This window comes from Typopeltis vanoorti, chromosome 16, assembly GCF_054136105.1.
Source record: "Typopeltis vanoorti isolate ZY-2024b chromosome 16, IOZ_Tvanoo_1.0, whole genome shotgun sequence".
Lineage (NCBI taxonomy): Eukaryota > Metazoa > Arthropoda > Arachnida > Uropygi > Thelyphonidae > Typopeltis > Typopeltis vanoorti.
In genome coordinates, this window is record NC_143564.1 from 5717552 (window position 1) to 5743825 (window position 26274).

Below are 26274 nucleotides of genomic sequence, written 5' to 3' on the forward strand. Positions count from 1 at the left end.
ATTACTAGGCACTATCATTGTTCCTTTATTAAGTTTACTTATTAGAAAATGAATTATGGGTTTAAAAAATTTACGCTTCTCCAACCACCAGAGCAGCGTGAATTGTACAATCTAGATGAGGAAATGAGCACCATTTTAAAAAAGGGTAATGAAAATCCAAATGAAAACATAAAAGCTTATTTAAGTGTTCTGCAGAACTATTTAGGTTTGAAAAACCAACTGGCTCACACAGAAGGAGAGCAAGAGGAGCATCGTCTGTCACATTCAGAAAAAAAGCATCCAGATCCTACAGTGTGCAAACAGAATACCCAGCCTCATCAGGCATTAACATCCGTCACTCCCAGTGAGGAATATGTTTCCATTCCACTCCCCATACAAAGGAAATGTCTGAGGAGCAATGTCAATTTCGTCTTTTTATCTCTCCGAGAACTGGTGTGGAAAAAATGGTAAGTGAATATTTTTTAATTATTTTTTATTTTCAGTAAATTATCTGTAACAGCATTAGTTACTATAATATCATTTAACCACAAATTCTTAGAATAACATTTGCTAATAATATTTTGCATAGAAAGACCACGACGTCTCAATAATAAAAAATATACACAATGCAAACCACACGCGTCAGATTCCTTAGCTTGTACAGCTACAGAATTATAATGCCATTTATTAGTGTTGATATTCAGAAAGTTAACAATATTGCTTTCAGGTGGACGACCGAAGCTATCGAAAAAATCGCCGTGTTTGTCTTTAATATAGATAGCTTGCCAATGTGGTCCTGGAAACCAGGTCAGATCTGTGTTCACGACGACATCGACTGTTGTTGAATGATGGGATGAAGTGGCAATTCGTGACGAGCACAAATTCCTAAACCCACTTTTCTTGTGGTGCGTTCTAACTCTAGTATGCTTACTAATTGTTCAGTGTTCATAGTCCAGTAACACAGGACGATCCTTTGTTACGACGGATAACGTACGCTTAAATTCTGCATAAAGAACCACTGTGATGTTTTCAGGAAGAGGGTGAGCAAATTTAACTTCGAGTCGCACACTTCTTCTTCTTCTTAACAGGCTAACGTGGGGGTGGGGGGAACGGCATTTTAATCTGGTGATAAGTCAAATCCATAGAGAACGTTTCCCGTTATGTATTCCTCATAAGAACTGCCATTACCACAGTCTCTGTTCCACTTGCCGAACGATATGAACAGTGACATGTAACATCTGCTGTAATGCCTTTCTTTGAAGTTCGGAGTCAAAGGTTGCGAGGGATACTGGATACCGTCAGCTGTCACCACAAGAAGCGTCAGGTTGAAATGGTGAAAATTAAATAAATTTCTGTTGAAAGAGCATTGAAATCCATCGCTAGCGACCAGTCCAATAATTAATCTAGATGCTATTTCACCTAGATACAGATTGTCTCGTGTGGCATCTAATATGCCCTTTGGAATCGAAAAATAAGACACTTGCACCCGATTGATGGGCTATACCATGTTTGACTTGCTAACACAGACAGGTGAGCCAGTTGAATCTTTGAGTTTATTTTGACTTTGCGGACAAAACGTGCAGCCTCTTCAATTTGCACATCAGCCTTAGCATCAGCACTTGCAGTCAGTAAACAAAATTCAGGAGAACTGCGAACCAAACGAACACGAACAGAAACGTTGTTGATCAAGTGTCGGGCTTCATGCATGATGTTACCGTGTATTCGCCCAAGCATCTCGGTACTTTTCGATTGATTAATTCGGGCTTATCGTCTACACATCCCGAATTCACTTTTGGTAAACATATCACTAACATCAGCCACGTCATCTTTAACAAAGAGCTCGGTTGTCAGCTGACTGCATTTAGCATCTCTGTCATAATTTAGCAGGTTTTAAATATAAGCCCTATAAGGATACGTGTCTGATGCCACATTCATTAGTGTCTTGGAGGAAAAAGTCAATTTGACTGAACAGGGAATGCAGAAAATTGTTAACGATACCAATTGAAAAATCTTCAGTGATTTTGCCATCATTGTCAGTGATGCGCACACTTACGCATAAGTATGATTTTCACAAATCCATGTATTCTGAAGAATACATGGATTTTTGAAAATTCCGAGGTATGTCCATTGTCAGTACTGGATATTGGTTGGTAGGTAACATAAGAACTTCTTTCCACACCCAAGTTGACACCAGGGCGTGAAAAAAGATCTAACTGTGACATCATATCCTCAGTAAAAGATATTATCTCGCTTGCACTTTTTAATATTCGTCTTCTTCTTGCTTCCTTGACTTCTCTGAAGTAATTGACTCTGAGCTTTATCAGCAATGGTTTTCTCAGCTTCTGATGACCTGTTCATAAAGGTTATCCCTTCAGTTATCCCTTCCAATACACTCCTCTCATTTGCTGACAGGCTTTTAAGGCTTGACGACGGACAAATTGAGCTCCAAGTTTTAAAAGTGGACTTAAAAAGAACCCACTTCTGAAAATGCTACCTAATCCATGCCCAAGCTGTACTGGTGGCCCCTCAAATACTTGAGTCCCACCTGTCTGCAGTGTGGAATATCTGAGATAATCAGTCATCCTTGATTTGGAGGAAATGTAATTTAACACTTGTCTTGCCGCCACGAAAGTGAAATAATTCACTACTGTCAGAACGAGTTTCAATGCTGACTGACTGAAATGTTTGTTTTCGTAATGAATAATCATGAGGTTGAGCAAAAACGAATGAACACTTTATGCTGCATTGATCAACTCGTAACAGTGGTGCACATGCATCACCAACCATCTCTGCTCTTGGATTAAATCGGATTAAAAAAAATATGCGGTTACACCCCTCTTTATATCAATTGGATATTTCTCTGTGATTGTACCTTTCAGTTTAACACCAATCTGATTAAAACCCAGTAGAAGGCCTAACCTAGGGACTCCTCGGGAAACAACAGGTTATAATCTTTTGGGACTGTCAGAGAAATGGTGTTGTTTGGAATCTTTTTTCCAGTAATAGCAGAACTCACATCAAACACTGCTTGAAGAAGTTCAGAGGGTGAATTGTAACTGCCATGGGGAATCTTGTACACTTTGTAAAATCCTTCTTTAGACTTTTCGAAAACTTTATTTTCTGTGATGTTGTTGTCGTCGATATTGTTGACTCCTCCTCCTGCTCCACGTATTATATGAAGCTCATCGTAACCGGAATCGATGTTATTAAATTTTCCCGGAAAAAATGTATTCTCGTATCAAAAACATATAGCCGTATCAAAAACAATCAGTAGGATGTCTTATCAGTGAAATGTAACAACAAAAACACCACAGGCAATGGTGGTGTCAGAAAAAATCCTATTTCTGTATGTTAGATTCAAAAAATACAATATTGTAAATAATATTTCAGTCAAACAAAAACGTGTCTTTGAAAACTTAAATGAACAAATTTTCTTGTTCTTGATGTGTTATCCATATTTAAGAAAATCACGTCTAATTTTGAAGTCACAGGGAATTCAAACACATTTTTTTTGCTCAGTTATCTGCTTAGAATTTGTAATAAAGTTAACATTTAATCAGAAAAACCTAATGAACATTAAGATCTTAAAATGTTAGACAAATCAAAATATTTGGATCACTAATATGAGAAAAAAAGTGTGTTTGAGGGGGGGAAGTGAGCGGACACCAATGATAGCCAGTAATTAATTATTTTAGAAAATGTGAAAATTAAAGAAAAAATATTGTGTGTGTGTGTGTTGAGGGCACCATTGACACCCAGTAGTTAATTATTTTAGAAAATATTTAGTACTATCTATTTACAAATATTTTCCCATAATTCCACATTCGAGTCAATGATTCCTAACACTTGACCAAATATCCTCCCCGAAATCCAAACTCTAATCATTACCCATTATTCCACACGTGAACAAAAAGCTCATCTCACGTCACTGACAAATACCGCTACATTCCAGAATTCCATGCTCTGATCATTACCCACAATTCCACACTCGAACCAAAGACACAACATGACATCACTTATTTAATTCTTATCTTATCAACATCTCAATCTTGTCAGATTTGTATACTTTAACCATCACCCAGAATTACATACTCTAACCTTTACTCAGAATTCCACACTCGAACCAAAGACACAACGTGACGTCATTGAAGTATATGTCACCCTGGGAAATTCCAAGGATTCCATACTCAAACCATAACCCAGAATTCCATATGCAAACAATTACCAAGAATTCTATACTCGAACCAAAAGACAGCATGTGACATCACAGAAAGATATGATTTTGATCTTATCGCTAACCATCACCCTCAATTCCATATGCGAACCATTACCCAGAATGCTATACGTGAACCAAAAGACACAACGTGACGTCACAGACAGATGTGTCCGCCAGCGAAATTCCAAGCATTCCATACTCATGACGTCACTTATCTAATCACACAACAATGGCATTGATCTTATCAGTCAATGATGTCACGAATCATTATCTTATGTTATCTTGATCTTGATCTGGTTCAAAGTGTCCCTACTACTACTGAGTTTGTCTTCTTATGGTTAGTCTGTTTCAATCACGATGGTGAGAATTTATTCTTTTTACATTCCATACAAAGAGCAACTTTTTGCTGACAACTGACAATGTATGATGTATCCGTCGAGTTGCTATGCTTTAGTAGATGGCTGCTTTGCACGTGGCGAAGGCTATCCTCCACGCATATTATTGTGTGGTAGTTCGCAACATATTGGTTTTCTTTTTATTTAGCCAAAGACAAATAAAATGAAAATGATGCTTCCTATGAGGATATAGTGTAGCAATAGCACTTAATAACCATTTGTACGTTGTGTATTCAAATTCATCGGCTTTAAAGTTAATATTCTCTACTTTTTATTAAGAACAATCCATGTTTCTTTCTTCGCTTTTGTCCATCATGTGATTAACATAATTTTGAGCGAGTCTTTGTGATGCGATTCGGCAATCGCTGCGCATGAGTGCATACCACATTCCAAATTAATTCTCCAGGATCATGTATTTAGGTTCATTTTGACGCCTCGACTAAACCCAAGATATACATCCCCATCTTAGAGTGGCCTGTCTCCACTTGATTTCAATAAACGCATCTTCTTAGTAGCAATTTACTACTTCTTTGATTCTGATTTAAAAAGGACAATCTTATTTCACTCTTTAAGTGGAATTATTGATAAATTTGTTAATATATTTTCTTATCACCAAAATTTGTTCTAAAATGTTTTTGTTCTAAAATATTTTTGCATCTATTTAATACGGTTTCGTTGATGTCAATTTTTGTTCCTTTTTCATATCCCGAAAGGGTCATTTATTGTAGTATGAAATACGCTATTTTCTATGTAATATGAGATAGAAAATAGCGAGGAAATTAGTTGCTATCGGCATCATAAGGGGACAGCAAGCTAGGATTTGTTTTTGATGGGAATCAAGGCGAAAAATGGACCTAATGAAACCAAAATATTTTGAGTTAAAGATGATTCTTGCTGAAGCCAAATTCTACTTTGAATTCTTGAAGAGTGTAATACGAAAACGAGCGATTGGCGAAGAAGTTTACATATCAGATAATGTCATAAATTTGTGTCAGAAAGAAGATGAAGTTTCAGAAGTTGGACCTGATGACTGTTACTGAGCAGTTTTATTTGAAAAATGTTTAATAATTTTATTTGAAGATCAGTGTGTTTTTTCCCACCAAACCCTTACTGTAGTTATGCAAATATCCATGCCATATTAATTTGGAAATTCAATTTGAAGGTTAGGGCAAGAGGAGATGAATCTTTTGATGCAGCATTCATTTGGAAGAGAAGGCAGGAAACGCGAAACTTTTCTGTGTGTCTACTACGTAATGTTACAGCAAGATTTTCCACATGTCTGATCCATGTACTACGTCTCTAATGGCCGAATCAGCGGCCATTAGAGACGTAATAATTTGTATTATTTTTCCAACCGAAATATATTAATAAAATTTATTCTGAAGTAATCTGATAACAGATGTGAAATTTCAATGTTCCTGAGAAGGCGTATCTGTCCAGAAAGTAACTTTACGTGCTTTACAATTGAAGGACTCAATAGAGATGCCACGACGATCACATAACGAAGACGCAGTAGGAAGATTAGGAAATCCCTGTCATTCTAAGCAATTAAATTTAGTGGATTAAAGATAATTAGTAGGAAATGAATGGCACTGGGCTGCATTAATATAATCTGTAATCAGGGAATTTAACCAGTTTTGGACATACGAGAATTGGATGAATTTTCAACTATGTTCATAATTTCTTCTTGAACAGGGGCGATCTGTATCGGGTGTGTTTTAACAGTTTCCGTTCATTTTATTTCGAAGGTTTCCATTACCATTTCAGCCAGCTGTGATTCAATGGTGTGCATTTGCAATACATTCGGTGTCTTCTTACAAACAAGCCTCTGTATTTAATGACACCTATTTCTCATTTGATGACTGAAACCGTTCCATTATTTTACAGTTTGGGTTCACTTATTTTAACAGAAGTTAAGAACAGATTTCTCAGTTTAATCGATTACCAATTTTTCTGTAATTTAAAAAATAAATACGATAACAATGTAAGAAATCGCATTTTATTTCAAATGCAAATATTGATTGCAATTGGTATAATCTATGAAATGGGAGATGACGTTTGTAATCATAAATTAATTTGCAATTACAAATGAGAAGCAGGTACAAATTACAAGACAATACGTGCATTTTTTAATTTTCTAATAGTGACATGCAATATTTTTATATATATATATAAACGAAAGTTATACAGAACACTTTCTAAGGAGTTAATTTCATTGGTATGTAATGCGTGGGCTTTTGTAGATTCAGCGTACAAGGGCGTGTGCTTTTCTTTTTTGTGCTAATATTTATCACCGCTGTGTGTGTGCGTGTGTGTGTGTGTGTGTGTGTGTGTGTGCGCGCTCTCGCAGCTAGTCGCACCTTATATGAAATGTTTGTGCTTTGAAACGTTGCCCATTTCCTTTTTTATCCACTAGCAGTCTCAATTGTGTGTTTTCTTAAGAGAATATCGATCCATCTTGTTGCTGCATCTAAGAATCGAGGAGTGCTTTTATGAAACGCGCATTTTTACTTAACGGCGAAAAAAAATTTCTATCTTATAGTCATTTCAGCGCAGTTAGTGCCAGGTGTGATGTCACGTGTTTGCGATGTCGTTATCTTCCGCTGTCATGTTAAGCATGTCGTACGTTCGTGTATCATAGATGTTCTAAGGCTCTCTTTTTGAAGGCCTAAAATTAGCATAGCAAAAATATAAAACAGCTGTTTTTTTGCAAAAATATAAAACAGCTGTTTTTTTGCAAAAAGATTAACTCGAAGGAACATCCTTGTGCACCCATTCTCATAAACACTGGACTATGAATACAATACAATAAACATGTTTTCATTAAAGATTTAATTTTTTCAAATTATTTCTACGCATCGAATTTATATCATATCTCCCCCAAATGTGTACATAAGAAAACTTTTCAATCTGAGCGGAAATATTTAATTCATTTTAATAATAAGTGTAATGGAAACTTTCAATTTATGACCACATAATAAAAGTGCTTTGTTGTTTTCATACAAGAGACATTTAAGTCATCACTACTATCAGATGATTAAAACTAAACCTGCTTGCTCTAACTGGAGAACTTCCACTGTGTGCAGCTTTGGTTACATTGCCCTTGGGAATAAGTGAAACAGAGAGAGGCATCTTCGTTATACAGACTTATTGCGAACGAGTTGAGGACTATTTTGTAATGACGAACCGAGCAAAAAAGGAATTTATTGAAGTGAAGAGTTAACAGTTCAATGAAGGACGTAATTGAGAATTTTACAGAAATTAATGTTTGCTTTAAACTCGAAATCATATTTCATTAGTATTGAAGGAAATGTAAATTTACTGATCCACTGGTATTAAATTGATTTACGGTACTAGCGATGCGAAAATTTCGACAGTTCCTTCGGATATTTATTTCATTGCCCAAACATTTCCTACTTGATTAATAAGATGCTTACAGCAATTTTTTCAGCAATATATTAGAGAATGCCTTGCAAGTGTAACAAAATTGTGTACACGTGAATTGAACTAAGATAGAGATCACTTTAATGAAAAATGAAAAATGTAATGAAAAAGGTAAGGAACTTTTGTGCAATTTACTTAAGGAAAATTAAACAGAAGACATTTCAAAAAATATATTTAGATAACATAAAATTATATCACCATAAAGCATCCTGAATGGAGAATCTATAGATTAAGTAAAATATTTCAGCTATTTAGGCACAGTTTTAAGTGCAGATGGCAAGTTAACTTTGGAAATAGACAACAGAATAAGCAAAGCTGGTGCGGTGGGTAGCCAGCTGAATAAATTTATATGACGTAAGGTAGAAATTAGTCAAAGCATTAAACTAGCTGTATACAAGACATTGTTCAAACCAATTTTAACTTATAAATAGAACTGGGTTATAAATAAAGTACTTGATCAGAGTAGAGACCACAGATATGAGAGTCCTGAGAAAGATTAGTGGAGTGAATGGATGGCATCACTGGCAATATCATATTGAAAACGAGGCTATTAAGAAAGAACCTGATATTGTTAGAATTCAGGAACGTGTTAGCAGATCTGATATTAAACAGAAGCATCGCCATTTAAACTGAATGGGAAAGATTAACTAAACAAGCGTTATTTGCCAGGATGGCAAGAAAAAGCCCTAGAGGAAGACCAAGATGTAAGTAGATTGATCCAGTAAGTGCCTTAGAAGACGGAATAGATCTGATAAATTTGAATGTTGACAGATAACAGACTAATTTGGAGTAAAGTTGATGATAATAAGTTAGTAATGATGTGACTTTTCATGTAGTACTATCTTAAGTTCCTGTGCACCTCTTTGAGGTATATGTCAGGAATTTGATAATGATATCACCATTAACGAAAGAAGTAGAATATAAAATGCAACTTACTGTAATATGGGAAGAATAATTAAAAACAAAAAAATAATTAGTAGAACGAGGGCAATTTGGAGGAGTAGCGCATGAACATAATTTATATTATTTAAATTAAAATCTAAAGTTTTCTTCCATTAATGTTTCATAAATTAATTGGTTACGATTGTCTTTTTTGCGTGTCGTCTTGTCATAAATGGCCGTAAACCTACAGTGCATTAAATGAATACAAGGCAGGCATCAAATAAGCAGGGCATTAATCTAATTTCAGGCAATTAATTTCATTTCCCATCTAGAGGCAGTCAGAGACATAATGCGTATGGTAGGATTCAAACCCACGCCCTACTTCTCGGAGAACTGGCACATGAAATAAACTTCATGAAAATTATGTTGTACAAACGAAAAAATGCAATTCGTGATTCGTTTAGATTTTGGCAGGTAGTTTAGATACATTCTCAGGTAATCTTGAAAGAAATTGATATACATTTATTAGCTAATTAAAAAAACAACAACACATATACTTATGAATTAGATGGTCCATAGCATTAAGCTTTACCTGTTATCGTGGGATGCAATGTTAAAATATACAGATTTGAATTAGTGAATGAAAATGTAATTAGAGGTTAGATAAATATTTTTGATACGATACTAAAAGTAATAAACACAAATAGATGGAAATCACTTAAATATCTTTGGGAATTATTCCTTGTTTACCCTATAAAGGGTTCAGACGGAGTGATGCCAACATACATGCAATGATCTTGTGATAATGAAATAGGATATACTTCAGAACTATACTTAAATTATCAAGAAAATCACATCCTAATTACACTGAATTGCTTTAGCAGTATCACATGCATTCAATTATTTCAATATTTGGAAAACTAAGATATAAAAATCATGCGATGATGATAATGATGAAAATATGTAATGAAAATACTGAATATTTAATCGCTATTTATTTTAAGAAGTTATCAACAAAATTAAATAAACCTACAGACGCAGGTTATGTATCCGAGATTTCTCAAAATGATTAAAGTTGGCTTTTCATTAAGATAGCAAATAAAATTTTGGAGATAATTTCAAATTCTTTCTATAATATTTCTTTACGTATGAACTTAATTCTCCCATGGGTGGGGGAATCATGTTCAATGGCAGTTTTAGTTTTGTTTTTTTTTACTTTAAGTTTTTTTTTTTTTGCAATTTCATCAACCTTCATCGACCTATTTACTCTCATATCCTACCCATTCAGTCATCGTCTCGGTTATCATATTCGTACCTCTAAAATGCAGGCATTTTAACAGGACAATATTTCCTATCAAAAAACATGCATAGTCCTTCTAATTGTGTTAATTGCTTAATAGCTACGCAGTTTGTGTTTTCCATTTGGAGTTACCAAAGTATTCTCCATGAGATAACTCTTTTAATTCATAATTGCTCCGAGTTGGCATTCCCCCTGTGGGTATGGATAATCGTCTTTAGGTAGAAGACGACTCTCATCGCCTTGCAGTAGCAGGAAGAAGTTCATGTTTAGTCTTTAAAGCTGCGTTTCCGGGATATGAAAACATAAATTTTAAAATATTTTAAAAAATGAAAAATGGGAAAAAGAAATCCTTAGCCCACTAACGGTACGATGGCACTATATGTTTACAAAACATTTTCGTGGGTCGGGGCCAAGTAAAAAATAAACACAGCATGCAATTGAAGTAAGTTTTCGATTTCCGGAACATGTCTGTATTCATCATATAAGATTCAACAACACACTTTTACAAGCTTCATATTAAAATTTGTATTTAGTTATTAAAATCATCAAATTCCGATTTCTCCATCACCGCTGAGAAATGTGTCTTTTTACTTCATAAAGAGAATAAGGTACTTCGCTTGTCTTGAAATATTAGTCCGTGCATATCGAAATAGCAGTATTCATGGAAGATTTTAATTGTTTCATATTTCTTTACGCTTTTAACTTAATTATACGAGCTAACAGATTTCGTTGCCGTTTTAAACTTAGGTTCTTATTTAACTTGCATCAGTGGACAAAGACATTAGGCACTGCTCATTACAGTGCCTAACGTTTTTTTCTTTAAACTGATCGCTCATTTGTAGGTAAATTTGCGATCTTTCCTTGGAATAGGACTGAGATGAGGTAGGGATTTATTTGTGTCAATGAAATACCACACGCACGAACACAAGCTAGTGTGTATATTCTCGATATTAAGTAGTGAAAAAAATACTTTCTAGGCTCTACAGGCGATGTTTATGGGCGCTGGGTTGGTGGGACATTATTTAAAGTGACTTAGGTAGTCTCCCATTAATGAGGGAAGCTCATAAAAAACAAAGAATTTACACATCATTACAGACTTTATGGCTAGACTAAACAATTGAGATTACTATCTCTTCAGACAAATAAAAATCTGGGTAACTTAGAGATAAGCTCATAATCCGTTACGCACAGTTTAGCATATAGGTAAAGATAAAGACTGAAAAATTAATTCTCCTTTTGGTAGCTTATTTTCCCGAAACTAACAAACATCTACGAAACATCGACAAAAACAAAACTTTTCCAAGAAACACTTGAGGATCCTTTATCTCTTCTGAATATCTCTGATAAGAAGGTACATAAATCAAGATTATCCTAGGTATTTTGCAAAACCAAAGCCATGCTATGAGCAATAAACATACAGAATGAGTACCGCGGCCAAATCTTGTAAGAGGCGAGAAACATCGTGAGGAAATCAATAAACAGCAGATGTGTAATCGTCGACGAACAACGATCAGGAAGAAAAAACATGTCTTTTTTCTTTGTTTACTTTCTCTTTGTTTTGTACACTTTTTCCTGATGCCGAGCAGAAAAAAAGTGTAAAAAAAAAAAAAAGCTTGAAAAATGACGACCGATGACTAATAAAATTTACTAGTTTACAATCAATAGCATAAATCAAATAACACTGACATTGATACTGATTAAACTGTTTTTTAACTAGCGACATTGGATGCATTAGGAAAGTACGTAATTGCAGATAAATAGAGCGAAAAAATAATTTTTTTGCGAGCATTTTAAAACTGAAAGGATTTTTTCATAAATTAATTCGCAATTTTCTTCTCCAATGTACCAATTTAATATACAACATTTAACTTGACTAAATTCTGATTTATCCTTTAAAAGGAAATATTCAATGTGACAGGCTTTCATTATGTGTAATGGGAATGACTTCTTTCTCGGGTTGAAACGTCTCTTTTGAGCTTATTTTGATTAATACGTGTTTGGAAACACGAATTAAAGAGAATGATACACTTAAATACGAAAAAGAAAGAGTTATGCCCAGTTAAATTTGTTCTACATTACGACATGTGTTTGTTTGCTTCATATAAACCAAAAACAAACCACGCAATTTGCAGATACGCAGACCTTCGAAAAAATGATTTTTAAATTGACAGGCACCATGTTTGCTTTTAATACTTTCGAAGAACAAGATATCTTAGCAACATGTTTAACAGCACTTTCTAGATTTATAGGACGGCAGTCGCCCATCTATTTCACAGTGGCATATCTAATATGGTGGATGAAAGTCAGAGCCTATTGCCATGAAAGACTTCCAAAACCACTTCTTTACTAGAATTAACGACGATTTGCATTCTAAATGCATTTCCCATAATGTTTTAGACAGAATCTACTACGTGTAAGACACGGTAAAGTTTTATTAGGCGTTAAATTTCCTGCTGATTACCGCACTGCAATATTTTAGTAGCTTAAATTTTAATTCCTGATATAAAGTGATATGAAAAACTATCCGAATAAGAAGCTTAAATAAAAGGTTGTGAAACATCATTGCGACAGAATCTTCCTTTTAACAGGGGAAGATCTGTCGATCAGATAATGCGAAATGTTTAAACACTTTAAAGGGAAATGAGAAATTTATTAAGAAGGACATCTTGGGATTAAATTTTCTTGTCTATTTTGGTCTGGTTAGAACGAGAACAAGCAAAAAATGCAGATGAAGGAAAACATAACGCAGACTGTAGATAAAATCTGGCTCAAAAGTTATATAAAAAAGCTAAATTAGAAGAATTAAAAGGAAGATGACGTATGAATTCTTTAAGAAAAGTGTAACGTGTAAGAATAGTAAGAACTTAGTTACTTGCATTTATTTTCAAAAAAAAAGAAGCCATTCATTTTTTATCATTACAAAATAACAAATTTTATTTCCGGAGCTCACTGGATTTTCGGTTTACAGGACTGACCATTTGAAGCCATTCAACGAATTAGAATCACAAATACGTAAACAGTAACTAAATAATCGGTTACTCAATTTAGGGGAAATTTAAACGGTTCATTTTATTCTTTAACTAAAACCGAAGATTTCGTGCATAATAGTAATTGTAGTTTAGAAGTGATACCCAAGCAGTTAAGGGTGTTTCCTTTTTTCCAACCACGGGCATCGTTGATACCGATTGAGGTACGGAGGCTCGGCATACTTCACCAGATTTACAAGAAATTATTGGGCTGCCTGGTGGAGTCCATTAGTCTAACATTAGTGGAGACTTTCTTTGCTCGTCGTCTTTTGGAAACTAAGAATGCACTTGAAGTGAATTCAGTGGTCCTTTCTCTGGCACTCGACAGAGGGTCGGAGAGGTCGTAGCTTTGCCTGTCACTGGTGCGACTAGCCAGGAACAAACATCGCGTGAGATTCAAATGATGATCATCCTAGATTAATGACGCTGCTTAGATACGAACATTACTACAGCTGTTAGCACTGCCTTCCAAAAATAATAAGACGAGAAATGACACTGACGTCCTTACTGAAACATAAAAAGGAAACCTACATATTTAGCGTCAATCCAATGTAAGCGTGTTTAAGGAAGCAAAATAAAACTAATTCAGATGAACAATCCCATTAGGATTTAGTCGCAATCATACCTAGATAAGAAATGTAGATTTCTAAATTCTGTAAACTAAAAAAATGGCATGTTTATTATTTTTTTTTAAATATCAGAATGAAAAAAAAAGTAAATCACTTATTTTTATTTCCGGAGACGAATTTTTAAGTTCTGCTGAGGTGGGGACGGGCAGAGAGAGAGAGAGAGAGAGAGAGAGAAACTCATTTTATTGAGAATTGCACCGAAGTTGCCTTTTCAACTAAATGGAGGTCGCCACTATCGAGTGAATATTTTTTCACTTTTTAAAATTAGGCGAATGTCCATTATAAAGAAATTTCGATAGTGAAAGATTTAAACGCGAAATAATGTTAAGCTTATTAGTTTGCTTTTGCCCACAAAATTTAATATTAATGAAAATTGAATAGAAATGTCGACAATCAAATTAATTAATGGTAACTATGAACCTCAGACATGTTGAGGTTATTTAAGACGAACACTCAGATTATTTCAGACCTTCAAGAATGACGGTAGGCACTTTATCGTACACGTGCTTCTGTTCCTTGCCCAACCAATAGGAGCACAAAGAATTATTATATTTATTTTTTTTATGAACAAGTGGACTTCGATTCGATTCTTTCGTTGCATGTTTGTGTGGGGAGAGGGGGTCAGTTTAAGTAAATCAACTACGGTGCTGTTGCGAAGGGCCAGAACTGTTTTCCACACTATACGTCTATCCTTAGTAATCCTATGCGCATGCTCCAGTTTTCTAATAGGCTTTCATAATGCCACCATCCATTGTCATTTCGATGAATTATCTTGGGTGGCAATTCATGAAGGATAAAGGACAGCATTTTAGCAAGCTAAAGTCGTGTGGATATTTTTGTTTTGTTTCATTGCGTACGTATCTATACAGCTAACCTTCAAAACGCCACATGAAACTTTAAAAAAAAGTTTTAAAAAAGTAGACTAAACACTATTCAAAATTTTCGTATCTCCTATTGACACATTATGCAGGCGGTAGTTCTGTAATCCTTTAACAGATCCTAGCGTGTTGTCTGTGAATATTAAAATATCACAGCAGTAATAAGACTCTTTGCATAAAGGTGGACTAGAAACTGTACAGTTCAGCATCAGAACACGAAATAGTCAATGGATTCCGAAGCTTACAAAAAAAAACAAAAAAACTTTCATCTGAGTACCTTTTAGAATTTGCTGAATTAAAAATAACACACAAATAAAATCGATCCTTTTAATACCTTCGTTAACCACTCTTGATGTGATGCATGAAGCTCCAAAGAAAAGCTAAGAAAGAAACTGACTTCTTTGTGTGTGAGTGCGAGCTCATGCGCTTAAGAGCGAAAAATTATGAATCTTTAATGGGGTCATTATAAGCCAAATAAATCTTTGGATTAAGGTTGCTTCGTTTTTTCTTCACTTAGTGCTCCTTAAATTTAGGTGTTTTTGTGTTATTATTCAATCCATTTTTTTTCATTATACATATTTCCTTTAGATAGTTTTCTTGTTCTTTAATTTTTTTCCTTTCTTTCTTTCTTCGTACCGCCTTATTTTATAACTGTAATTGCACTCCAAGTGTATCAGTTTTAAAATCTCAGGGATGAAATTGTATTTGTAAACGTCTTTAGGTGGGAGGCTTGATGTGGCTTGGGTAAAAGGCTAATGGAGGCTGCTGTGTACAGCCTTTGGGGGGTGAGTTTAACATGAAATATATAAATGCTATTTGCTATTAATTTTAGTCATGTCTAAGGAATATTAAAGTTTTGCTTGATATGTTTCATTAATGTTGTTTAACTAGTTCAAACAATGCTGCAACTTCTGTAAAATAATAGAATTAAATAAAAATTGCGATATTAGTATTATTTCAGCCTCTAACCATGAGATATGTCATCTACTAGCAACAATAACTCTATAACATTCAGGATTAAAAAAAAGCCAATAGGTTCGCGATTAATACAAGGTATGAACATGTCAGACAAAAACGAGATGATCCTCTCTCTCTCTCTCTCTCTCTCTCTCTCTCTCTCTCACACACACACACACACACACACACAGACTGTGACTATTACCAGATGATAACAAGATTCCTACCCACGCTCAGGATGAATGTATAACCTCTTTTCTGAAGAATTATCATTATCAAATTTAGCAAATCGGAAAATATTGAAATGGATTTTAGTTACAGATTAATAATACAATTTCTGGATAACATAAATTTTTAATACCTTGAAGAAATATTTCCAAATATAAATTTACTGGTATGTATTTTCTCATTTCATTATAATGATTCTCAGGCAGTGGTATAAAATTATTCAAGGAATACTCAACCTTCAACGTTAATCTACAATTCGAAGCAGTTGATGAAGGTGATTCACAGTAAAAGACTATTGGCAGAAATATAATCTTCCCTCATCTCTAATTTGTTGTTCTTGAACACATAATGGCACAGAATGGCACACTAAATAAGAGTCCATGAATTGACAAGAAATCTTGATACGTCGTTGAATTCACTCTCCAACTTCGAACACAATCCTCGTTTGACGCTCATGATCGTGCTGTTAATATCTGCCTCAAACTATCAAAACAAGGATATTACATTTTGACTTGTATTATTTAAAAAGTCTTCCTCAAAGCCTGGTATTTTATTTTCAATAAGTTGAAAGGTTACTCCGTGAGACTACAATTAAACCAGCATCCGTAAACTCCCTCAGAGAACGGTCTGCACACCATCACCACCATTGTTGTGCTGTGGACTACGATATAAATTGATTACTTGGCGTCGTGCGCCGAGTTCCTTTTATCTCGATGTCCTTTTCACCACTCTTCAGCCAACATTGCTTTATTTCTGTCAATTTGAGAATTTCAGTAAAGAGAATCAGAATCGAGAAACACGAAGGTTTATTGTCGCTGTGCATTGGTGTATGAACAGCTGTCAGCAAGCTTGCTACGCACGAGGGAGGGGAATCTGTCGAAGTGACGCCGGACGAGGTTTAGATAAAAAGCAATTTTATCATTGATCTTTCTTATTAAGTTAATCTTATTCGCCATAAGTAATTTCATTCTGTGTTGTTCACATCAGGATGAATGCTTTGCTAATTAGTATCGAAGTGAAGATTAAACGCACACAATGGAGAACAAGAATATCACCTAGTCAGCCTCCCTTGCTCAATTGGCTTGAGGAAAAATTAAGTTTATCCACGCTGTATAAAAGAGATTAGAGAAGACAATTCAAAATTCGTTCCCTTCACAGAAACAGCAAACTCTACAAGCTGTTTCTTTTTTTCCCTTGATATCTTCAAATAACATTTTAATACGGGATCTTATAAAGAACAGAAAGAAATAATAGTCGTAGTGAGGTTTTAAAAGGCTAATCAAACCCTTAGTATAACATCGAATTCATATTTTGTAAACAACAGTACACGCTTTACATGCCCTTCTGTTCAAAGCGATAATTTGAATGATATGCCGAAAAATAAAAATATTCCGTAAAACGAATGGCCAGTTATTACAATAAGGCTGTATTTTGTATTGGTTTCCTTAACTCGCCCAATATGAAAATATGCTGATGAGTTTCAAAATTAAATTGTTAAAACTCAGGGTTATCTTGAAAACTATTCACGTTAAACATTGTCCCCATAAAATTTGGAAACCAATGTGGGGGAAAATTATTAGTTTCAAGCACTTTTTAAGATGGAGCCTGTGATATCCGTAGCCAGTAATGACGCTAGAAGAAAGTTAAATAAAACCATGAATACAGAAATTATTTCACCCAAATCATACAAAATGGCGTCTCAAGTGTTGTTGTTTTTTTGTATCGAGTGACGTCATTAATCGTCATAGCAATTAAAACATTTTCGTCTGAACAACAGTAGAGTATAATAGATTATGACTTTGCCATTTATAACACCTATTTAGTGTTTTCAGTTGATTAAATAATTTTTGCGTTAAGGCAAAATGCAGAGAACTGAGCTAGAAAATCAAATTAGACGCACGTGCATTAGAAAAATAAGTTGTCATACTCATGTAGAAAACGCAAATAATATTTAAAACATTCTAGACTTTATGGAGAAAAGAAAACATTTCTTTGGCAATAACGAAACCTTAGCTTGTCACGAATGAAGCAAATTAAAGTCAGTATGGAGTTACAGCGCAGACTCCAGAAACTTCTCTTTCTATAATTATTAGCCAAGGAAATAATTAGGGGCGTACAAAGTGGTGTGAAATTTAAACGATAATTATTTCGGCTTTTTACCAGAAATGTGAGACGAGAGATTATTAATTGGCGAAGATCAATAGAGTAGATTAATGATCTCTGCCAGCTTACGTCTCTATCCGTATTCAGTTACAACCCCTTCTAAGCTCCGCTACCTCTAATTAAAACTAAACTTTTAAAAGTTTTTCTTGACGATGCCGTGTTGTGATGGACGTAGATGTAGTGACTGCTGTGTCGCCACGTACTTGGCTCAAATGGAACCTGCTATAGTCATGAAAAAAAAAACAAGGAAGCACATCCGCTACATCTCATGCATGCCAAAGAAAGCTAAACAGATTAGAGATTTTAGATGCGATTCAAAAATGCCTAATAAATTAAAAATCATTGTTTTTGTTAGCAGTGTAAACGCCAAAGTTAGTTCCGAATTCTGGCTATAAGTTTTCAAAAATCAATTAATTTATTCCCTAATGTTCTTTCAAATTGCATTTTCAAGGAGCATAAAAACTATAAAAATCATATATTTCATTGTCTGCTGATTAAGAAATCTTGCTACAGGCATAGAATACCTATCCCTCCAATGCGAAAAATCTTCGCATTGGAGGGATAGGTATTCTATGAGATTCTTTCTTCACGCAATACTGCATACTGTAAACGTACAAAGAAATACTGATTTTCCTTGTGTGATTAATAGAAAGGTTAAAGGAAACTTAAAGTTAGCAAATGATAAACTCCTCTTATGAGTTTTTTATTAGTTGGATAAAATTCTAACATCCGTCGCGAAAGAACCCGCTGTCAAAAATCCGACTCCATATTTTTCTTTGATGCAGTGACATGAGTGTCGTTACAAATCATACTCTTAGAAAAATAAGGTTGTGTTGTACTGTGCAGTTATTCTCTAAGGAACGTCGTTCTGAGTTGGGAACTGTAACTTGTCAACAGTTGCTAGGATAAGTGAGACTAGAGGCGTGCCTAAAGGCAAAGTCAATCTGTCTCATTTGAAATTGCAAGCGTGTAAAATATTTCGGAGAATTCCAGAGACTGCTGTAGAGAATGATGGTTTTAAATCGCGGGCTCCTTTCTGTTATCGACGTCAAGAATGAGGACGCACGATGACGTCATCACACAGGAATCCATGCTGTACATGTCGCTACCAAGTGATCGGAAAATATTCAAAAGAATGAACAATCTTGAAATACAGACTTTGAATTTATGAAACAGAAATGGCTATTTATTGATAAACTGTAATCACATGAATACTTGGTCGCCTGGTTGTGAGGATTTATATTTCACAGCACATATTGGAAAGGGATTCTCCAACGATCCTGAGCATAGGAGATAGGTAACAAAATCTTATTTAGTAATAAACGCCTTTCAAACGGGAGGAGAAATTTTCATTGTGAATCGTATTCATGTTCAAATATTCCGCTTCCAGATGTTCGAATACTTTAGGAAGTGTGAAGAAACTGAGTGCATATGATATGCTCAAGGGAATGTACGACACAACAAAAGTAAAAATATGTTTTAAAGAACGTGATTCAAACAGAAGTATAAATATCGATGAAATTCTTAACACATCGACAAAGCTTACCTTAATTTTTAAGGTAAGCTTTGTCAATCTCCTTAATTTTTGTGCATTTCCTTAATTATTAAGAAACGGTGCCACCTCAAAATAGTCACCAATTTAAGAATGACGAACTTCAAAACAACGTGTGTTTTCTAACACATTGCAAAGTGAGGCTTGATTTCTTTATGTAATCACAGTACTGTTTCAAATTAATAAATCCAGTCCAGTTTGCTTCTATATTTTACAAATCTTTTATACACGTTGTATGAGCTGGTTTGACAAATTCCATTTAAGGTCACGAGTGAAAAAATTCATCTAAATTTGTCAACAAATATGGGGTTTGGTATAGGCTCTCCATTTAACAAGCTGTGAACATGGGTGTTGATATGAATCCCACTGTAAACGTGTATGTTTAGATACTCTCCTATCTTCATCGTCCAGTTAATTGGAGGCCCGAATTCGATTGAAAAACCTCCATTTGTCGTGATGCCTAATAGCATGGTTTCGAAATTATCTAATCCTTACACTATTGCACACTAGTCGAGGTACGAATGCTAGTGCACTAGTGGCTGACTGCCTTTCGTGGAGCGGGAGATATTGCAATGCGACCTCTTTCTTACTTCGAAAAACTTGAAATGTAAAAGTATTTTGCTTTCAAGATCCATTTCGTCATCAAATTCCCGATCACTCCCTCAGTACAAAATACCATACCAATATAACATGAGAAGCTTGGATCATTACTTTCTATTTTTCTTTATATAAGAGAAGTGGCTTAAAACGCTTTCTCAGAACGAATCGCCATAAGATCTTGATCGTTGGTCTTGAGAACATTTTTACAGAATAAACTTCCACTAAGGATTAAATACTGGTGGTGGTTTATGAATATTTCTCAGCAAAAGCGAATAGTACAATACTTCGAATGCGCACAACAGCAATTCATATCATTACAGTAATAAGTTAGGAAATAAAAACTCACAGAATAATATTATCGACATAATGCATTGCAAACTGACACTAACATTTTTTCCCTCGTGAACAAACTATTCACAGTCAAATAAATGGGCACCATTTTCCGCTAGCACGCTCAGCTGTTTTTAAACGAAGACTTGTAATAAATGAAGGTCATTTGTCCGTTTGTTCACGAAAATGACTTTGTGTGTTTTAAGAACGAAGTCTTAGAAGAATGTTCTTCCAACAACGCTAATAATAATTATGGTTTCAACCAGACTGATGATATCAGTTGATGTACAGGGTGGCCATAATTAAAGATGCGGTGTTCAGAGCAATGCAGCGAAAAATGTATTGGACGAAATTCAACCAAACTTCGTGTAGGTATACTGTGGCACATGCAGTGCTATTGACATGAGATAAAATAGTGCAAAGATCTGCCACCAGGGAATATTTAGCGCTATAAGTGTGTGGTTTGGGATTAATTAAACAGTAATGGCTAGACTAGAAGAATCTCTTTTCGTGTTCGTATAACTTACAGATGTGGTTCAATATCCTTTCAGAGGTTGTAAGATTTTCTACAGCGGAACTTAACAGATCTGCATTGAATTGCCTCACATGCTGCGTAATTCTGTCTTTCAAGGTTGCTAAATCAGGAACGTCCTTCATCCACTACGCCTTTCAGATGGCCCCATAATCAAAAGTAACAGGGGTTGAGGTCAGGTGAACAAGGTGGCCAGACTGTGGGAAATGCACCACTAATCACTCTATCGCTTTGAAAAGTGTTTTCGTAACATTCGCTGTATCGACAATTCAATCTGAGATGCTCTATCCTGCATGAGTAAATTAAAGTCAAGGCATCCTCGCTGCTGCAGTTATGGAACAAAGTTGCGCAGCATCTCTCGATACCTAACAGCAGAGACTATACAAGTCATTGATCCTGTAGTGCGAAGTTGTTTGAAAAAGTACGGACCGATAACAAACGATGCACTGAAATCACCTCACGCTCTGACTTTCGGTGAGTGTAAAGAGATCTGATGGGATACATGACAGTTATTCGCAGCCCAAATGCGGCATTTGTGTGAGATAACACTGCCATTCAGATATGAGTGTGCCTCGTCACTACACAAGATCTTCCACGGCCATGCATCATCCACCTCCATTCGAACTAACAACGCCAGAGCAAACTGCAATCGAGTTTGCGCATTACCCTGAAGTACTTGAGCATGGGAGATGAATGGGAAAAACCTTAGCATCAGACGCAGCATTTTCCATACAGTTGAGAGTATGACATGTCCATTTGCCTTGTTACTGCACGAGCAATGCTGGACCCTTGTGCATTATTCATTCTGTGTTCCACGATGACAGTTGCAACTTCGTAATTTTTTTGAGGAGTAATCCGTTTTTGCCCTCGTCCTGCCTCTCTACTAAAGATCCGCTATTTTCAAATTAAAAATCATTTAAGTAAGATTTATTTTTGTCATTGGACCCTTTCTCCTATCCCTCAAATGCCGGAATTCTCGAAGCCTGGCATTAGCGTTACCATGTTGCTGATAGTAAAATTTGACTAGCAACTCCTGTAATGGTAAGGTGAGTTCCACCGCATTGCAGTGTTATCAGAATCACGCAAATCCATTTCAGTGTTCTTTATATTCATCAACTCGTCAGTAGAAAGTGTGAAATAATGCAAATATCATGCGATTCTAGCGCCAAATCTCCCCATGTGGCAGCATTTTGTGCTATTTTTATCTCTTGTAAATAAAACTCCATGATCCAGGCTGAAATTCAATCATGTTTGGTTGAATTTCATCCAACACAGTTATGCTACTACAGGGTTCTGAATACCTCTTTAATTATTACCGCTTTGTATTCATTCTTTTTACTTGCATTTAGTTAACGCCTATATCCAAATAAATATTCTGATATTTAGTTCTTTATTAGAAACTACATCCAGAAAGACGAAAGATTACAAAAATCTTATTCCAAGAAATTTTATTTTAATATATTGGAATTGCAGTCAACTGGTTTCGGTATCCTGAGAAGGTGTAATATATCCTGATAAGTTTCTAATTTTGTGTGAATAAAAAAAAAATAAATAATAATAAAAACACCCTGTTCAAAACCGAGACAAACCAAAGTTTGAGCCCAATGCCAAGAGCATCTTTGGGCTAATTTTAACTTAGCTATTTGTTAGAAAGCTGGTTTCATTTCTGTATAGCCCTCGGTTCTTGCTGTGCTGCACGTTTTGAAGTATTAGATTTTAAGTTACTTGCATTTATTTCTCATTGCATCATCTATATGAGTTTATTTATAGCCTTTCTGGGGCAACAACTGTCATATATGATTCAGTTTCATTTGCTGAAAACTAGCAATCAGTTTAGAGCAATGGAGTGTCTTATTTTGAACAGAATAGCGTCATTCACTTAACTCATCTCGGTAAATAAAAAAGTAACTGGATATGGCAAAGGGGCTCGCACGAAAGAATGCAATAATAAATGATATGCACCAGAAAGAGAAAATTGTGTCTGCATCAAGTGATCTCAGAAGAATACTTTTGAAATTTCTCTCATTCAAATTAAGTGCACTATTTATGGCCAGAAATAGCAAAACAAAAAACGGAAGAATGAAGAACTACTTTTAATGTTCGAAGATATTAGGAACAGCGTCAGCAAAATGAAATGAAATACGGAAAATCCACTCACTGCTTTCGAGAATGACGCCAATCAGAGAAAAAGACTTTCATTAAAACTAATACCACCAAAAAAATCAAATTCCTTTTCTTTTGTCTGATACAGTCTAGAGACTTTATATATAATCTTAATTCACTTAAATGGTGTCTGTATTTGTGCTCTGTTGATTTCGAGAGATTGGTAGAGTCGTCGTAATGCTACTGTCATCCAGAGGAAGGTACATCCATTTGACAGATAAAAAGCTTCATATCACTCCAGAGAGAGCTCGATTTATTTCGCTGTCTGTTCAGTGTCCTGTTTCTGATTTCTTACGTGGGCCGTAAATGGTTACCAGTTGGTTTTGACAGCTGAGTATATATAAAAATGGCTTCAGAAAGCTTTAGGTGAAATCTGTTCAGACGTGATTGCGCAGAAAGAATGTTTTTTTTTCGTTTTTTCATATAGCCGACTTTCCCCACCAATCAAGTAATGAGGAGTTCGAATGTTTTCATCTTTAGGTACGTAATTTAACCTTGATGCTTTGTTGCTACTCTAAAAAATTACAGAAAAAGGTTTTGCATTACGGTAGACATACAGGTAGTTGACCAGTGTTTGTAACCTGCATATTTTGGCAGAAACATTTTGCACAAATGAACTAAACAAATAACTGGATTATTGTTATATTAAGTACTCGGAACATGTCCAGATGGCGTTACCATTTAGTGCCATCAATATTCGGTAATGACATCGTTTACGTTAATGATAAAAGAATTTACCTCTTAATAAACGAAGATAATATAAATACGTAAAGAAATCTGATCAGCGTACTTGAACTTCTTTAGGAATATTTCATCTATTTAGCTATTGTAAACAAAATATCCACCTTCTTTTAGAAATTATGATTAGTCTTAAATTTACAGACTCTCGAATATAACAAGCTCAGTGGTTGAATATTTATTAGCAAAATAGGAGAAAGTTGAACTTGAAGCGTATAGCCCTGCAGAATACCAACGATCGTCTTGCTACTGAGCTTCAGTTTTCATATTTCGTTCTTGACTGAGCAACAACTGCTGCTGAGAGAAGAAACCTAACTGCATTGAGTGTCACGTGATAAACAAAAAGAGAAGTACTGTTGCCATGAAAAAGTGACATCACCTCGGTATTAACAACAATAAAGATCTCTATCAAACCTAATTTGTCCTATCATAGAAAAATACACAACCATTCCAGAAAGTGCTATTAAAAATGCAGAAGAGATTGTTCAGTTAATGAATGCCCATTATATTAAAAGCGATCAACCTGGTGAGCTCAACATTGAACTCACTTTTACCTCTTCACTAGATGAAGAAACGCAGGTGTATGAGGAAGAGGTATTAGCTGTTGCACAAATTGAATAAGAATTCAGCAATACGGAGAGATGGGATATCAGCGGGTGTGCTAACATAGTTTTCAGTTGTACTGACTATTCCTTTGACCAGGCTGTTTAATATAAGTCTCTGAACAAGGAAGATTCCTTTGGAATAGAAGGAATGTATCGTAATTCCATTGCACAGGGGTGGTGCAAAGACCGATGTATCCAACTATCGATCAATGAGCATCTCAGGAGTGATGGTGAAGATTTTTGAAAAAATTGGTTAGAGCTCACATTCCGAAATGGGATGAGTGAATCTCTACTTTGCAGTGAACAACGTGGGTTTACTAAGGGAAGGTCATGTTATAGCAACTTGCTCACATTGCTACCATGGAACTAGACAAGGGGAATGGATACACCATCATACTTTTGGATTTTGCAAAGGCTTTTGACAGAATACAGCATGGAAGACTATTGCATAAATTGGAGAAAATGTGTTTGCGTTATACAATATTAGCATGGATAAGAGAATGGCTGGCTGACAGATATCAACGAGTGGTACAAGGGGGGGAGGGTTCTGAGTCTGCAAGGTTTAAGGTAACAAGTGGTGTACCACAAGCAAGGATCAGTGCTTGGTCCACTGTTATTCAATCTGTACATTAATGATATTGGGAAGGATTTCACAAGTGACATGCAGTTATTTGCTGATGATGCAAAGAGAGGTAGTTTAATCAGGAATCTGCTGATATGCAATCTTTGCAGAAAGATTAGAATAGGCTGGAGTTGTGGGCATGGGAAAATGGTTGTCAGTTCAACATCAGTAAATGTAAAGTCATTCATTTCGGCACTGAATATCCAATGTCGTAGTCTATTGGTGGTATTAGGCTAGAAGAAACTTATGAGGCTAGGGATCTTGGCACGTTAATAGATAGGAAGTTGAAGTTCCGGGGCCATGTGGCAAAGATTGCAAATAGAACTCAAAAGATAATTGCAATGCTCAAACGAACGTTCACATGTAAAGATAAGGATGTTATTTAGTCTCTCTACAAGGCGTTGATAAGATCTCATTTGGACTATTGTGCGCAGGTCTGGCCTCCTGGTTTCCGTTGTGATTCTAATATATTGGAAAAAGTACAAAGGAGAGTGTTAAAAATGACATCAGAATAGCGGAATACTGATTATGAAGACAGGCTGATGATTTGTAGACTGCAGACACTAGCAAACAGGAGAAAGAGGGGTGACATGATTGAGACTAACAAACTTCTGAAAGGGTCATACAGGATTTCAATTGATGGGATTTTTTAATTTATGGAGGGTGGGAAAAGGACGAGAGGGCATCCTTGGAAGATGAGAATGAAGGCCGCCAAGAAGGGTGTGGGCTAGATTTTTCTCTCAGAGGATGGTGCGTGATTGGAATGGATTGCCGTTGGATGTTGTGAGTGCAAGCAGTGTGAACGAATTCAAGAATAAGTATGATAGTGTTCTGTGTGGTATGTGGCATCCCTCGATGAGTTTGACTCCCTGGAGATCGAAATATTTTTTTTCTATTACATTGCATACATTTGTTACAGTTATTACATGCATTACAGTCATTTGTTTACATATAATACTTACATTACATATATTGGTTTACATGTGATATGTACATTACATGCATTTGGTTACATATGATACATCTTCGATGAGA